Genomic DNA, 16,177 nt, shown 5'->3' with positions numbered 1-16,177 from the left:
TCATGTTCGTCCGTGCCTGCATTGAATGCCTGCTCCATGGCAAGGTCTAAAGGTCACCTTCTGAATGAGTGGATAAACATTCTTCAGCACCTGTAGGGCACCTTCTGTGTCTAAAGCATCATACTGGACTTCACAAGGGGCAGACATTCTGAAGGCATGAGGTACATTTGTCACATAGGGTTTCCTTCCAGCCTATATGGGAGAGAAAATCTCCAGTTAAAGAACTGTAGATAACTAAGGAATGCTGAGAGTGGGAGAAACAGTCTGCTCCAGGGAAGAGCTCACCATTTGGCTGTGCGATACCAAATGATGACTTCTGAGGACGTGCATGTGAGTGGCATTGTCCAGGTTGAGCCTCTTACATTGGGCAATACGTATGTATAAACATAAACATTTAGATATACACATATGTATCGAGCATTAGTTACAAGAGAGGCCTGAATTTTAAAAGGAGCAAGGTGGGGTGTATGGGGTGGGAGCGGGCCATGCTCACAGGGAAGAAAAGGTGAAGAAAAGAATAATTATATTGTACACTCAAACTAGGAAAGAAAAATTGGGGTGAAAGTACTGTTGAGACCTCATTATTTTATTATCTCAAGGGGTTGACAGCTAAATTAACAATAGCTTCTTTTAGCATAAACAGTACTTCCTCTCCAGTCTTCAAAACCTAAGGTATAGTTTTATACTACAAGGGTCCACACCAGTATGCTAACTTCCCAACACTGATACATATAAGTTCTTCTCATTTGATCATTTAAACTTTCAGCAGTAGAAAACATCTTCCTTCTTAGAATCTTATTTTTACTATATTAACAAGGTCAAACCCAAAAGAATTTTTATTCATTTTGCCAAACTATGAAAGCAATTTTCCACCTTAAATATATCCATGGCACGGACTTTACAAGATACTGTAAAAGTACCAAACATAAGGAAGTCTTAGGACTAGTGGTAAATGTCTTTAACTTCGGAACTTGGAAAGCAGAGGCAGGCAGATCTCTGTGAGTTCAAGGCCACTCTGGTCTACAGTGTCAATTGTACAATAACTAATGCTACACAGTGAGAGCCCATTTCAGTAATCTCAAAAAGTATAAATAAATAATAACAAACAAATAAATAAAACAGAAAGTAACACTAGCTTTCAGAACCTGGAAAGATAACAATTAATTAGGAATGGAAACGAATTTGGAATCATTGGGTGAAATATTCATTCTAACCAAAAACCATGATGTCAAAATAATTTTGCACACTTCACAAATGCGTATGCTTGTGAAACTTTATATCAAGAAATATAACTGAATAAAATTTATAGAAATAAGCCTTAAAGAACTATATCAGCAGGTGTTCAACTGTATCACTAATGACATAAAATTTGTAATATGTTTCCATCATAACAAATCCAATCTTTTTATTCATTGATAAGGAATGAGTATTTTTTCTTTTTACCAAAGAACTGAAACAATAGTCTTATTTTATAAGACAAAATTTAAAAAATGCATCATGCTTTTTTTAATGAATGCTATTATTTTCATAGTAACTTTCATACTTAAAGTTTAAATCTGATCAAAACCAGAAGTGCTTTTATTTCAAGAAATTTTATTTCAAGCTTTGTTCCAATAAATATCCTTAACAGAATCCATTCATGATCAGTTCAATCAAGAGAAGAAAAGTCTAGCCCTGGAACTCATCTCTCCCTAATTACCTTTCAAGCTTAGAAAGAAGAGGTGCATCAAACTAAAGAAAGTTCATCAAAGGAGGCAACCAATCACTAAGTGAGCTGGAAAAAAATGATGCATGGGTCCAAAATACATGTCATAAGTTAGGTGAATACAGACACACACACACACACACACACACACACACAAACCAAGGCTTCTGAAGGACAAAGGAATCTCTTGCGTATCCTGTTAATTAGAAAAAAACCCAGCCTATCCTAGCACAAGACAGTCATGCAATGATAAATGTTATCAACCTGAATAATGCCTCTTTATGAGAATATAACTCTGTATTGTTATCAAGGCATTCCACACACATTAATCTTATTAGACCTCTCACCAACTCTGTTGAACTCTGCAAAAAGGAAATTAAGTCTCCAGTAGATTAAGCAATTCCTACAAGGTCAAATATAGGAAGAAATATACAGACATTAAAATGCATATTGTAAATTTTTCCACCAAAAAATGACATTTCTTATACTCTAACATGGGTGATGGGTCAAATACTTATGCTGCAAAATTATTCAGATGAGGAAAAACTCATAATCTTGTATAATGGCAGAGAAGTATGAAAATGCTGTTATTTTAAATGTAAATATGTCAAAGACTGCCATGAAGTTTTTGTATTTTAATGAATATACCCAACTCTGATCATTTTTGTTGCATCTGTAAAAGAATTAAAATTTTTACCTGTATTTGGAGAATTATGAATCTGCTTAATTAAAATTTAAAATGAATGTTAATTATTAACTCTGTGTAAAGCAAGGTAACTCTCAGCTTCATGATGTTGCTTATTCAGAAACTGGTCCACAATGGGAGGAAAAAAGTCTTTAAGGGCAATGTTTATCTAAGCTATTCACCTCAGCTCCCCTTTGTCTTACATGGAGTTGAATATTAGAACCCCTTCAAAATGTCTTCATCTAAGCATCGGTGTCCAAGCTTGGGATCAAAATAAGAAAGGAAACTACCTCAAAGTTTGTATTGACATGAAAGTCTTATGAAAGTAATACCCACAGCCAGCTGGGTCTGAGAGTGACAGCAACATGTGAACCTATTTCAAGACTAACACTTATCTAATGTTTTCCACTTGGCCACGTGACCTGGGTGAACTCCAGTGAGCAGATTCATGAAACTTCATATAAGCCGCTACTGTTTTACTCCACACACAAGGGTGGTCATTGCTCTCTGTGAACTTCAGGACCTGCTAATTTTCAATGGTCTTAACTCCAAAATCCTTCAGGTTCTCCAAAAGTTTATAGGAGGAATCCTTTAATCTGTATGAAAGCTGGGATAAAAATAACTGAAATATAACAATACAACCGAAATGAACAAGAGCACCTATGAACTTAGGTCAACAGAAGAAGGCTTCTTCCAAGTTTCTTGAACATTGATCCAAAGTCAGCAAGAGAAGTCTGAAGCATGAAGAGAAAGCAATGGTTTGTCCCTCCTGAGATTTATCTAGGGAATGCTTCCAAAAATGGCTGAAGTCTTTAACCGATAAGCTTCTAGGAAAAAAGGGGGGTATGTCCTGATTAAACATCAGGAGAGTACCTGACCAGTGTTTGGGAATTGTGAATGATGTCTTTGGACTTCCTCAATGACACAGGGAAGATTTTCTTTTACCTTCTCTTACTGCAGTTTGAAAACAATGATGCTGCTTTGTTCAAGGGACCCAAGACACACAAGGCACTGCACACTTCTGCAGAAACACATCCCCCATTAAATTAAGTTAAAGGTGGTATTTGAAAAATAAATAAATAAGGGAGTTCCAATTCACTGCAAATGGTACAGGAGGCCAGTAAGAAGGAAGCCAGTGAGAGAAGGGTTTCTTTTAGAAAGATGTTTTACAGGACTTTTTCTGCGTCATTAACTCTCCTGGAATCCTGAACATAACATGATGAATTTCCCTAAAATGTAGCTACTGTTTAATTTTGAAGCACTTCAAAGAGCCACAGTAGAAGGAATCAAAGAAAACCAAAAGACCCAGTAGATGTGAAATTCGCCAAAGGGTAGAGGGAAAAAAAGGGGGGGGGGAAGAAACATGTAAGTTCTAACAGATTTTGACCATGTACTCAAAATACCACTGATTATTTTGCTAATACAGTGTTTTACTGTTCCGTGCGACTGAAATAAGCCTCTGTATTCGTCAGAACACAGGATATTTTTATTACAATATTTGTGTCATAGCCCTTAAAAGAGGGAACATACTTAGACCATTGAAAAGAATCTGTGTCTGAAAATTGCCCATGAGGTGTGCCTATATGTGTATTTGATAACAGATATTTAATTGGAGTTTGATATTTTTTATTAGGCTGAGTCACAACATATTGATAACACTGTGTCTACCCTCAACATGTAGTTTCATAGAAAAAAATTATATGATTTCATGAAATCAAATAAATTAGGGATGGAACAATAAGGAAGATATGATAATGGTTAATTTCAATAACAATGACTGGTCTTTAGAATGTCTTTTTTTGTAAAACCTGCCCAAGGGAGAATAAAGACAACTTCCTAAAAACCCCATATCTCAAATACCAGTACATCGAAAACATGTGGAAAATGTCAGATAATGACATCCACCCAAGATAGAAATGGAATAAATTTTGGCTTCAATTAATATTTCAAATAATCAACCAAAACTCAGATTTCTATTTGAAAAGCCCCAGAAGATAAAGGTGGAAAAGGAATCAAGTATTTAGAGCCTCCTTAAAAGGGTCATCTGTGTATAAATGCCCCTCTCACACTCTACCCTGCCCCTCATCAGCACCTAAGTTCACAGAAGCCAAGCTGAATTTAAAGATGCATGCACACAGTTACTAAGAAGTCTAGTTACCACATAATATGTTCTGGGCCCGTCTCAAGTTTCCCCTATTATGTAAGCACTTAGGGGCAATAAAATTTCACAGACATGCAGCAGCAGTCTCAAGACAACAGTCACCTTGAGTGCACAATTCTTTCAGGCAGTTTACATTGCTTGGATTTAATTTATTTTGATCATATTGTCAGTGCTTTACAGAATAACCATTTAGTAGGACTGACTCCATTCACTGGTAACATTTTATTACTGTTATTAAATATCATTAACCATCCTGAACTCTGTATTAGAAAAAAATGGAATTAGAAAAAAAATATGAAATATTCAGAAAGATCTATGGAGCTGGTAGGTCCCCAGACACACATCATCTGTCTGCAGATCCTGATGAGAAGAAAGAAAAACAATGAGTGTTCACTTCTCACAGATAGAGGTCACTAATGGACTGAATTTGAATCAGTGTGGCAGAAACCACAAAGTTATTAAAGCAATCCAGTGGAAAGAAATGAACTTGAATTAAAATTAAAGATACCAAAAGATGATTAGCCAGAAAGAACACATGACCCAAACAGAAATAATGTTCTTCACCTTCACTTACTGGAATGTTCTAAAGAGAGAGCAAAAGTCTCCCGAGCACCAGTCTCCCAGCACCCTCACTCTTTCCTGGCATGCATTTATTTAGAACCCTAGGCACTGCTGATCCTAGAAGCAAACACTCTTCCTTAGAAAAGCATAGAACTGAAGGGTTAAACTAGATTGGATGCTCCAGCTGGGCCTCTACAGAATAAGACTTCTGCTTGTGGATCCACCATCCTTAAAACCACAGCCTCAAACTGGGGAACTGAATCACTGTTTTAGGAAGGTTGGTTTAAATCCTAAGTCAAGCTATCTAGCAGGCCAGAATAAATATAAAGGACATCAGAGCAGGTTCAAATGAAATCCATGCGTTCAAACTCAGATATGATCACTTCAACTCAAACCCTGCACACAGAAAGAAACGTAACAGACTCCTCTAAGGACTCCAGAGGAGGCTAGCATGACATCTTTTGGAACCTAATTTATTTTCCTGAAAGCAACCCCAGAGAATTTGCAAAACTGCAGTGAAACCTCCTAAGTGTGAAGATATGGGCCCCTTTACAAAACAAAACAACAACAACAAAAAAAAAAAAAAAACAAAATAAAAAACTAGCATTCCGTCTGTGCAAGGTATATAATAGTATTCTATAATAGGTTCTATATAGGTTCTGCTAGAGCACAGCTGGTCCAATTCTCTGTACAGTTCCATGGCCCTACTATCAGACACATAGGATAACGACTGAAATCACATCTTTCAACGTCCTTCTGTCACAGATATTTACAACTTCACATGAGCATGGGCACCACACTGCCAACAGTCATTAGTAAAGACCCTGAAAGTGTTATATCCTATCTTGCTTTGATTACTTCTCAGGCTTCACAAAAAAAAAAAAAAAAAAAAAGAAAAAGAAAGAAAGAAAGAAAGAAAAGAAAAGAAAAAGAAAAACAGATGAGGAGAGAAAAGTTGTCCACATTCAGCAGCAATAACACTGCATAAAAATGGACAACTTTTCTTGATGTGCACATTCCCCAAAGATGAATTCTCCTCTAATATGGTGGCCAGCCCGCTACATGCATCTGGTAAATATCCTTGCAGATAAGACGCAATCCAGTTCTAACATTTCAGATCCCTTCCTAGAATTTTATATTCATTCAGCAACAATCACACAGTGCTTGTATAAATGCCAACCCTGCATTCTATTTACCTCAGAATGTTTGGGGGGTGGGGGGGATACTTCTCTTCTTGGCAGATTTAATAAGGTCAAGCCAGGTAGAACTAAAACAGAATCCCACTCCGGTATGGAAGCCATCCTTCATATTAGCTTTGGGCTGGGGGAAGTTAGACATAATAAATTTAGCAATAATCCTGTAAGCTAGTGGACATGCTCTAAAGCTCCTGGAACCCGGCGTGATTAAGTAGACTCCCGGCTGAATGGGGGAGCAATGGCTCCCATTTAGAAGAGGTTTTGCCCAGCAGACACAGCATGTAAAGAAATCTGATCAGCACTTTGCACTCCTGTAGGAGCATTTACAGGGATTTGCGCCTTGCGCTTGCTTGATTAGTTTACTGTTAGCTTTATAGGAGATTCCCTCTATTAGAACTAATCAGAAGCTCGCAGAGAGATGCTTTTCATTCAGGGAAAGTACACAGAGTTTCCAGGAGAATTAATAGTGATCATCATAATAAAGATGAGAGCAGGGCCCCAAGAGATGTGTCAAAACTCTATAGGGCCTTAAGGGGGTGATGGTAGTGCTGAATCCGCTTTGCCCTGGGAGTGAGCAGTAGCTATTTTATTAGCTGAAATGCATAGGGCTGCTGTTCAGAATGTGTAAGCCTCTTCCCTCTGGTACCCTAGCCCCCTTGCACACATGAGGCCATTCTCACTTCCCCCACATCACTGAGCATCAGGCCAAAAGGGGGAAGGGGCTGCTGTCTACAACATCAGTAACCTCAGGCAGCAGTATGGACATATCCAGATCCCCTCTCCCCCTACTCATCCCGCTACCATACACACACACAGTAATTTTAAACTACCAATGGCTAGCACGTTTTATTTTGCCCTTCAGTGAAAATGTGAATTTTATCGTTCATGCTGCTTTCATGACACAAGAAGGTTAAAGAAAGTAGGGAAGACTCCGAGGAGGTGGATGTGAATGCAGGGAAAGACAGTTTTCCACTTTGCTTTCAATATGCATACCCTTCTCCAAATCTGAGATCCAGGGAGAGCTCAGAGAGGCGGCAGGGTAGAGTGAGCTTCCTTTCTGTTTATACGAAATAGAACTGAAGGGGGAAAAAGAGGATGGAGGTGACTGAAATCCATCAAGCTCCTCTCTGGATTCAAGCACAGTAAAAAGTCTCTGGCTACACATTCCAAATTTCCAAACTATACAAAATCAGACACCAGCTGGGGCCCACGGTTCTCCTGAACTCCTGGGGGAGAAGGGAGTCGACTCTCGCACAGCTGCCTATCTGGCAAGAAGAAACACCAAGACACCCACCTCCTCCCCCCCCCCCCCGACTCCCCCCTCCCTGCCGCCGCCGCCACACACTCACACTCCCACACCCAGCTAACAGGACTGTCCAACTGCTTGCGCTGGATACCCATCCCCGGGACCTTGAACTTGGCCTCGGTCTTACTTTGAGTCAAATGTAGCTAAAACTCTGCTCTCCAAGGAAAGGAAGCCCAGAGTGGGAGACACGGTTAAGGCTGCGCGTTTACCTGCTAAGGATTTTCAGGTCTCCTTCCAGCCCCGCTGGTAATTCCTCTCAGCACAGCGCCCTCCTCCCCAAGATCCAAACTTTTGCTAGGTCCTCCAGGTGGCGGCGGCGGCGGCGGCTGGAACCGAGCTCGGTCTCCCGCTGCGTCGAAGCCCCGGGAGGCAAAGGCTGGAGCTTCAGAGCGGTGCGCGCCCCCCGGCAGCCTGCCGGCGCCCCAGCACCCTGCTCGCCTCGCTTGCTGTCGCCTACGTCCCCTACGGAGCCGCGGCATCGTCTTCCCCCGTCCTCCGACACCTCCGCCTCCAGGGGTCGAGCATGCCACTTTCTCTAGGCTCGGTCTGCTGCCGCAGCTCCGGTCTTCCCTCCTCAGTCTCACCCTCTCCGCCTGGCGCCCCGACAAAAGTAGGGCGACCTAGGAGGGCGGTGGAGAGCGTCCGAGCGTGTCCCGGACTGCTGAGAGACCCAGGGCAACGCCGGTCGGTTTGGGGAACCCGGCCGGAGCTCGGTCGCAGAGAGTGCGCGGACCACGCGCAGCGGGGCGTGCAGTTCGGGCTGAGCGGGGGCGGGCGCGCGGCTGACTCCAAGTGCAGCGTCTGCGGGGCGCGGGGCTGGAGGCTGCTCCAGCCACACTGCAGCCTTAATGTAGGCTGGGAGCGAGGTCTCCACCCCCACCCTCACCTGACACCCCCCTCCCTCTCGGGAGATGTTTACTGTAATGAATTCGCGGAGTCGGCTGGGCGGCTCGGGCGCCCCTCCTCTCCCTCGGTCCCTCGTGTTCTGGCGCGCTCCCCTCTCGGAGCCCTCTTTCTCTGCTTCCCTCCTCCCCTCCCACCCTCGCGGAGTCCCTCCCACTTCTCTGGTTTAAAGAATGCTTGGGAGGAGCCGCAGCAACTCTAAGCTTTCCAAGAGAAGTCAGATGGGGCTTTTAACCCTGTCCTCCCTGGAGAGAGTTAAGTGCACCCCGCTTTGCCAGGGATGCCAACTTGACCCAGCGCTGCTCCTCTCCCTCTCTCTACGCTTCCTCAAGCGTCCTCCCTACACACCCGGAGCCTCTCTGAAAGGTGAAAAATCCTTTCTCTAGTCCTCTGGATGTATGTCTACATCAGAGGAGCTATTACTTAGACTCAGAAATGATCGAAACGTAACATAAGAGGGTAAAAATATAGCAAGTCTTTCAAACCAAAATGGCGTTATTTCACTCGCCGGCAACACTGGGGATGTACTGCACCCCCAGTCTATCAAAGGTCCACTCAGCAAGCTTTCTTCCATAAACTGTAACTGTAGAAATTAGAGTTTGGCATCATATTTAGACACATCTACTTTCCCCCATCACCCAGGCTGCTCCTGGAAAGAGAAATGTTCTGTAGATGAGTTGTCTCCATAAATTACAATAGACAACTGACAATGACCGCTTCAAAGACTAACCGGCTCTACAGTTAGGACGTCCAATTGATACAGCTTTCTCACTTGAGATTCCCTTTGCAAAGGTTAAAGGGTAATCTAAGAAATGGGAGACATGAGTCTTTATTTGATCCACCCCCACCCCCTTTTGGCAAGGGGATGGTGGCCTGGTTTGCTCCCCCATTCATTGCTGTCCCCGCGTCTCCAACAAGTTGTGGTCCTGTTTTAACTAGTCTGGAGACCGGCGGAATACTAACAGAAGCGGAGGTGCAAGCCGTCGCCAAGCGTTAGGCTGTGGAGGCGCACTGTGGGTAGGGCCCCGGGAAAAGCGATTTACAACTTGAAAGCTGGCCTGGACCAACTCCCTAGAGATCTCCTCTGCTCCGGGGGGCTGGGAACTTTGGCAGGGGCGTTGGCTATAACGCGCAGGAGATGATTTCCGGATGAACCCCCCAGCGCGACCGCACTCCTTGTCCTCAGTTCAAAGTCTGAGTCACTTGGCAGCACTTCCCCAATTGTTTTTATTTCCTTGCAGTGCTGTTGTGTCTGCTACCTTCATGGATGTGAGCTCTTAAACCCTGGTAAGACGACTTGGAGAAACGCCCGATTTGTCTCCCAAGCCACACAGGGATCCACCCAAACCCGCCGCGACTCGGGCATTCTCTCACATTGGCACATACCACTGGGGTTCAAGAGAGCTTGCCACCCTTCCCCGTGCTTTATATATACAAAGGAGGCTAGAAAACACATAGGCATACACTCGTCTGTCTTTTCTCCAAACTCAAAGTGTAACCGACAAATAACCAGGAGAGAATGGAGCTCCCATGGAGACTCTAATCTGAGAACAGATAGTGAGAGTCCTCGTGGGAGCTTCCGAAGTAAAGTGCCAAGATAAGAGTGGCGATGGCGATAGCCTTCAGGAACAAATGCCCCTAGTCGCTCAAGGCGCCTGGCAGGCCACATGATTTATCCAAATAGCAAGTGTGGGACCAGCCCTTCCAAGACAGACTTAGCTAGCTGGGCTTCTTAATCATGGAGGAGATTACAAGAAAAAGAAGTGACCGCACTAGCTCTGAAAACTCCAGTAAGAGCCCTGGGCTGTTCAGCTCAGAGGAGGGCTTTTTTCAGGAGGCCAGAGTCTGGTGGAGGCTCTAGGGCGGCTGGATAGGTCCGTCCCCCTTACTACTCTGGGTGTCTGCATTCAGCGCCTGAGGGCGTAGAAGGACCTGTCTCCGCAGCCTGGGCAGGAAAAGTGCACTCCCCAGTATTGGGAGCTCCTGGGGACTTTTCCATCCCTGACCCACGAGTCAGGAAAGCACAATTACAACAGCTATGGAACTGCCAGTCCTGGGTGCAACAGCAGGGCAGGAAAGGTCCTTGGCATGTAAAAATCACGAGCGATTGGAAAGAAAACGAACTAGTATTCTCAGTTTAGTGGCGAATTGATCCCGGATTTCGGGCATAGGGCAGGTAGGGGCTTGAGATACTGAGGCTTGATAATAACACTTCTTGCATTCAACCCAGATGGGTATGGGAGGTTGCTACTTACCGGACTTAAGAGAAGCATTCTAAGGAAATGAAAGGCTGTTCTAAGCTTAGGGGATTTGGAAAACTCCATTTAGGATCGATGCTTTTGGCAGGTAGCAAATGAGCGATTTTACCCACAACTCAGTTACAAAACTCCCTAGAGGACTTGGGATCGACTTGAAGGCGCACCCCCCCCCCCCCCTGCGCGCGCACACACACACACACACACAGACACACACACATACCCGGTCCCCAAGTAGTCAGGGGTAGATAGAAAAAGAATCCCATTTTCTTTGCAGATAAAAAGACAAAACATAGAACACCCACCTAGTGACCACCCACCACTTGTTCAAAAGGGAGTGGGGGTCCATGTAAAGAAAGCTAGGGCAGTCACTAGAAATTTCACCTGGCACAGCAATCCTTTTACCTGGCAGCCTTGTCTCCTTTGGTCATCCGAATCCGACGGGGTCCGGGAGGTGGAAAGGGAAGAAGCTAGAGCGGCAGTAGAGGGACTCCCCGGGCATGGTATTGTTTTAGGGGTCGCCGCCGAGGTCCCTCCTGCCCATCGTTGAGAACTGCCAGTCTGGTTCTGAGGTTCAGTGGACGCGGTGACCGGTTCTGCCAAGTGCTGCCTCCACGTTCTGGAAACTCAGGACAGAGGACCAGATAGGAGCGCACCTGGAAGCAGAGAGAGAAAGAGCTCTGCCTGTTTGAGAAGCACTGCACTTGGTGTTATCTCCCAGCGCACATTCCTCGGTGGTGACAATGGATGACGCCAAACTCACAAGTGATGGCGACTGCTTTCAAATGTACAACTAACTGCAAGGTACCCGGCAAGACAGAAAGCTTTGCTCACCTCCCACTACTTTCCCTCCCATCGAGGAGGGAACTAGCTTAACCCTGTGTTCACCCTACACTCCGGATAGAAGCTAGATTGCGCTGAGAAACCACAGATGCTGGCTCTCCAGGCAAAAGCTTTGTTCACGTGCAGTTCCAGTGGGTGTGTGGCTGTCTAGGGGCACTTGGGTGGCAAGATGCCAGTGGCGCGCTTTCCGAGAGAGACTGGGGATGAGAAGAAACCTAGCATTTCATCCGGACCAGACCCAGCCCTCACAATCTATTTTTTTTTTTTTTTTACCTCCAGTTACCGGATTTATTGAAGTTGCCAGCAAAGTTGGCTTTTATTCCTTTACTTCTGTGTCCCCCGCCTCTCATATAATTTCCTTGCCCAGCTGCGCTTTGAAGACTTAGAAATCTCTGATCAAGCTCTAACTCTTAACAGAGTTTCAAGTGCAGTGCAAGAGGAATGGAGAAGGGGACTCACCCACTGCTGGCAAATTTAAATGAAACCGCAAGGAGAGTGGCCTCCCTCCTACCCATCAGAAGCTGGTGTCAACTAAATGACATCAGTTAAATAAGAAAGAGTAAAACACCTGAAGACTCGGTGGAAAAGAGAAAAGAACGAAGTTGGTATGTGATTGGGTAAACGAGCCTAAAGAGAAAGGCATGAGTGGAATAAACATAGAGAGGGTGAAAAAAGAATACAAATGCAAAAATTTGAAATAGGGGAGCGGGGCTTGAGATATATATATATATATATATATATATATATATATATATATATACAGCTCCTTTGGAACAGGTTAATTATATAAGGAACAAATTCCGGCTTGGGTTTAGTGAACAGCTTTACCTATACATTCAGAACTTCCAGAAAGTTAATTGAATAAGCAGAGAACCTGTCTTGTTGACCCGGAAAAGAGACTCAGGCCTGAGAAAACTGTTCTCCTTTGCTGTAGCTTTCTCTGTCAAATGAGCCCAGACACTGTGATCTGAGCACAAAATTACAAATGTTTTTCTCAGGCTCTATTCTTCTGTAGGAAGCTGTTAGACAGCTCTGAGAGTGGAATAGGCATTGCTGAAAGGGGTTATTTTTAAAGGGAAAGCAAACCGAGCTTTACCACCGAATCAGTGCCTCCTCCGGACCCAATATACCGAACCCGATGTGAATGGCAGAAACTCCAAATGCCCATCTGAGCCCAGCAGTCCTGAGAGGCCTCTGGAGCTGCTTCAGACTTCAGCTTGAAGAATTCCGTTGTAAATCCTTCTGATTTGCCAAGGTGGCAGCAGAGCATAGGAATAGCTCCTTTGGTTCTTGAATCAGCGAAGATCACACTTTAGGATATATGCATTTCCACTGTCCTTTAAATATCCATTCTTCTGTGCAGGTATGCATATGTGTCCCCAGAACCGATCATCCTCTACATCCTTCTTCTGAGAAGACAGTATATTAAGCTCATCCTTACAAACATATATTGGTTAACCAACAAGATGAAACCCTAAACAGGCTTGACATTGTGATTCATGCTACTGGAAACAGAATTAATCCAGAAAAGGAAGAGGGGGCTGTTATTAATAAATAGAATTTCATTTTCCAGTAATGATGATTCAAAAGTATAATAAAGTAGTGCAATGAGCATACCCTCCTTTCTAAAAAGCTATGGGTGTTATTATTATAATCATGATTTTTATAAATGTAAGAAAATACTACTGGAAGTGTATGTAAAGAAGCAATGTGATAAGTCGTAAGTCTGACTGAAGAGTCAGCTTAAGAAATGCTGGAAGTGAGGTCAGACAGAACAAAAGTCTTGTATTTGAAAAAACAAAAAACAAAAACAAGATAGCCAGAACATTTCTGAACAATAAAAAAATTATTTTTGAAGGAATCACTCTCCCTGACTGCAAGCTGTACTGAAGAGCAATAATAATAAAAAAGAAAAGAAAAGAAAAGAAAAAACCTTCATGGTATTGGTATAGAGACAGAGAGGTTGATCAATGAAATAGAATCGAAGACCCCGAAATAAACCCACACTCCTACAAAGCATACAGTAGGGGAAAAAAAGCCTCTTCAAGGAATGGCCTAGGTCCGTCCGCCCTTTCTTTCTTTCTTTCTCTCTTTCTTTCTTTCTTTCTTTCTTTCTTTCTTTCTTTCTTTCTTTCTTTCTTTCTTCCTTCCTTCCTTCCTTCCTTCCTTCCTTCCTTCCTTTCTTTCTTTCTTTCTTTCTTTCTTTTTTTCTTTCTTTTTTTTGGAGAGCTTCAAACATGAGCATTGTTACCTACATCACTTCCACCGTCTATGCCTCAAATGAACCTCATGTTCCTCCCTCTAAATCAGTGGTCTCATTAATCATTGTTACACACACACACACACACACACACACACACACACACGTATACAGAGAGAGAGACAGAGAGAGAGACAGAGATAGACAGAGACAGACAGAGAGACAGAGACAGAGAGAGACAGATAGAGAGAGACAGAGAGAGATTAATGTGTCCATTTAGCATAACTTGTATATCTATGCCTTAAGGGCTAGCTACCTATCATTACCTATCTGGGATTGAATATCCCATAAAACACCTGGTGGTTGGAAAAGCCTGATTCTCCTCGCATCAGCCACTTGTAAGTTTGGGATTATGTGAAATTTTCGCTGTCCACAAAGGCGTGTCATCCGGCATTGGCATTACATAGATTTTTGTCCAAGCAATCACATTATGTGTTTTCACGGGTACGTTTCTCCTGTTATGCTTAGGGAGTACTATCTAACATCAGGCATCCCGAGATTCTTGATCTTCCAACTTTTCTGACTACTTTTCCATAATATTCCTTGAGCTGTTTGAGTGTAGAGGTTGCACTGCAGGTGTTTCGGATGTGACTGGACACCTGCCTTCCTTTATTCTCTGTATTTTGACAAGTTGCAGGCCTCTATAAGAGTCTTCATCTGCTGCAAAAGAAGCTGCTTTGCTGAAGGGTAAGAGCTACAGTAACCTGTAGGTTTAAAGACAAGTATTTATAATATGCTTGGGAAGTATATACATTTTGGAAAATGGCAGTACTAAATTCTTCTTTCTGGTTTATGATCTCTCTAGCATCTCCAGGTTTACAGTACCAGATATTAATTCCTTCCTATTGAGCAGGCCTTAAGTCCAATTGCACCATTTGTGAGTGATATCTTGCCAATGCAGGCTTTTTTTGGTGGCTGACATGAAATTATAGCTGGTAGGACTTACCTATTACCCCTCTCGCTCAGCAGTGTGCAGAGCATCATCTGGTATGATGAGCACCTCCAGTATGTCTTTGAAAGATTGTTCCACACTCTCCCTTCTCTTCTCAATTTGAATCAGTCTTCAAGTAATCTGCATCAAAATAGTCTTTCTTTGATCTTCTTTGTGCTTCCCTTCTATTCCTACATCACATTCTTCACTTGTTCAAAACCTCAACTTATTTATGCAAACAAAGTAGTCATTATACCCATGGCTTTTCGTCTCCCTCTGTCACATTTTCCCAAGAGAGTGCTGTTCATTTCAATTTTCCATAAAGTGATGTTTAACTATCTGCAGTTTGTCTCTCAATTAGACCTTAGCATCTCAAAGTATTATATTGGTTTCACGCTTCTATTTCAGTTGTATATAGTCCATCATGCTTCCACTCACCAGATGCTCAAAGATGGTTTGATTTCACAAATAAGCCTTCTTTGCCAGGCATAGAAATGCATTCCTCCTTCTAAGGTAGGGACAATGGCAAGAAAATCCATGGCTAGCATGCAGTGCACAGATTGCTTTTCTTCTCTTTCACAAGTAAAAAATACTACTAATCTATGAAATTATTTTGTCAGTGGGGCTGTTGTCCTGCCATCTGCAGCTCTGAGATACATTCCCTTCTGATTTGAAAACATTACGCTGCAAAGATCCCCTCACAAACATCTGTAGAAAACGTACAACTTGTAGCAGGCCTTTGATGAATAGATTTTGTGTCTACCCTGTCAAATTCTCAGTCTAGTGAAGTCCCAGAGACACATAATTACATGCTCATTACAGAAATAAAACAATTTTAGTATGTGCAAAGTGCTTTAGTGCTTTGAAAGACATTTCTCTAGAGAGAGGGCCTCATTCAAGTGATGGCGAAGATCTCTTGACAGTATACTGATTTTACAGGGACCTCTGTGGCATTATTTTATATCCAGCCTTCTGTGTATTGCGGCCCCAGCTACTGGAATCTCTGGTCTCATGAAAAAGCCCTTTAAACCAAGATTGGAAAGCCAGCCTATAAGTAATTGCTAGAACATCCATTTTCTTAGCCATGTTATTTTTTTTCTCCCATTTCTGTGTAGGTTACAGGATGATTATGCGTGAACAAAAACAGAAGGTACACACTGACAGGAAACAAAAGCACATTAAACCATGGAGATTTCCTCTTACATAAACCTGCCTTTTGGTCTGCAGTTGCTCTGTTCCAAAGGAAGGCTAGCAAAAACTTGATGTATATTCTTCAACTGCCATAGGGGGAATAACTTGGAGACACACCTTTTAAAAAACAGAGTATAAAAAGAAACGCAAGATCTACCCAGGGACTTATTTAATCTTAGA

General features: G+C 42.9%; 1 protein-coding gene across 2 annotated transcripts in view; it reads right to left on the bottom strand.

Annotated features, from left to right (window-relative positions):
* Window positions 1–11,571, bottom strand: part of Flrt2 (fibronectin leucine rich transmembrane protein 2) — a 92,565-nt gene extending 80,994 nt beyond the window's left edge. Inside the window, exon 1 of one of the 2 annotated variants that reach the window (XM_021179181.3) lies at window positions 11,178–11,571. The gene's annotated coding sequence lies outside the window, so the exon portion shown is untranslated. Of the gene's footprint in view, window positions 1–7,823; window positions 8,532–11,177 lie in introns of those variants that run through there. The other variant, XM_021179183.3, reaches the window with a different exon arrangement.
* Between the last annotated feature and the right edge of the window lie 4,606 nt (window positions 11,572–16,177).

Source organism: Mus caroli, unplaced genomic scaffold, assembly GCF_978045245.1.
Source record: "Mus caroli unplaced genomic scaffold, Mus_caroli_1 scaffold_14, whole genome shotgun sequence".
NCBI classification, from domain to species: Eukaryota; Metazoa; Chordata; class Mammalia; order Rodentia; family Muridae; genus Mus; species Mus caroli.
Note: the sequence above shows the minus strand (reverse complement) of the source record. Positions and strands in the feature narration are given on the sequence as shown.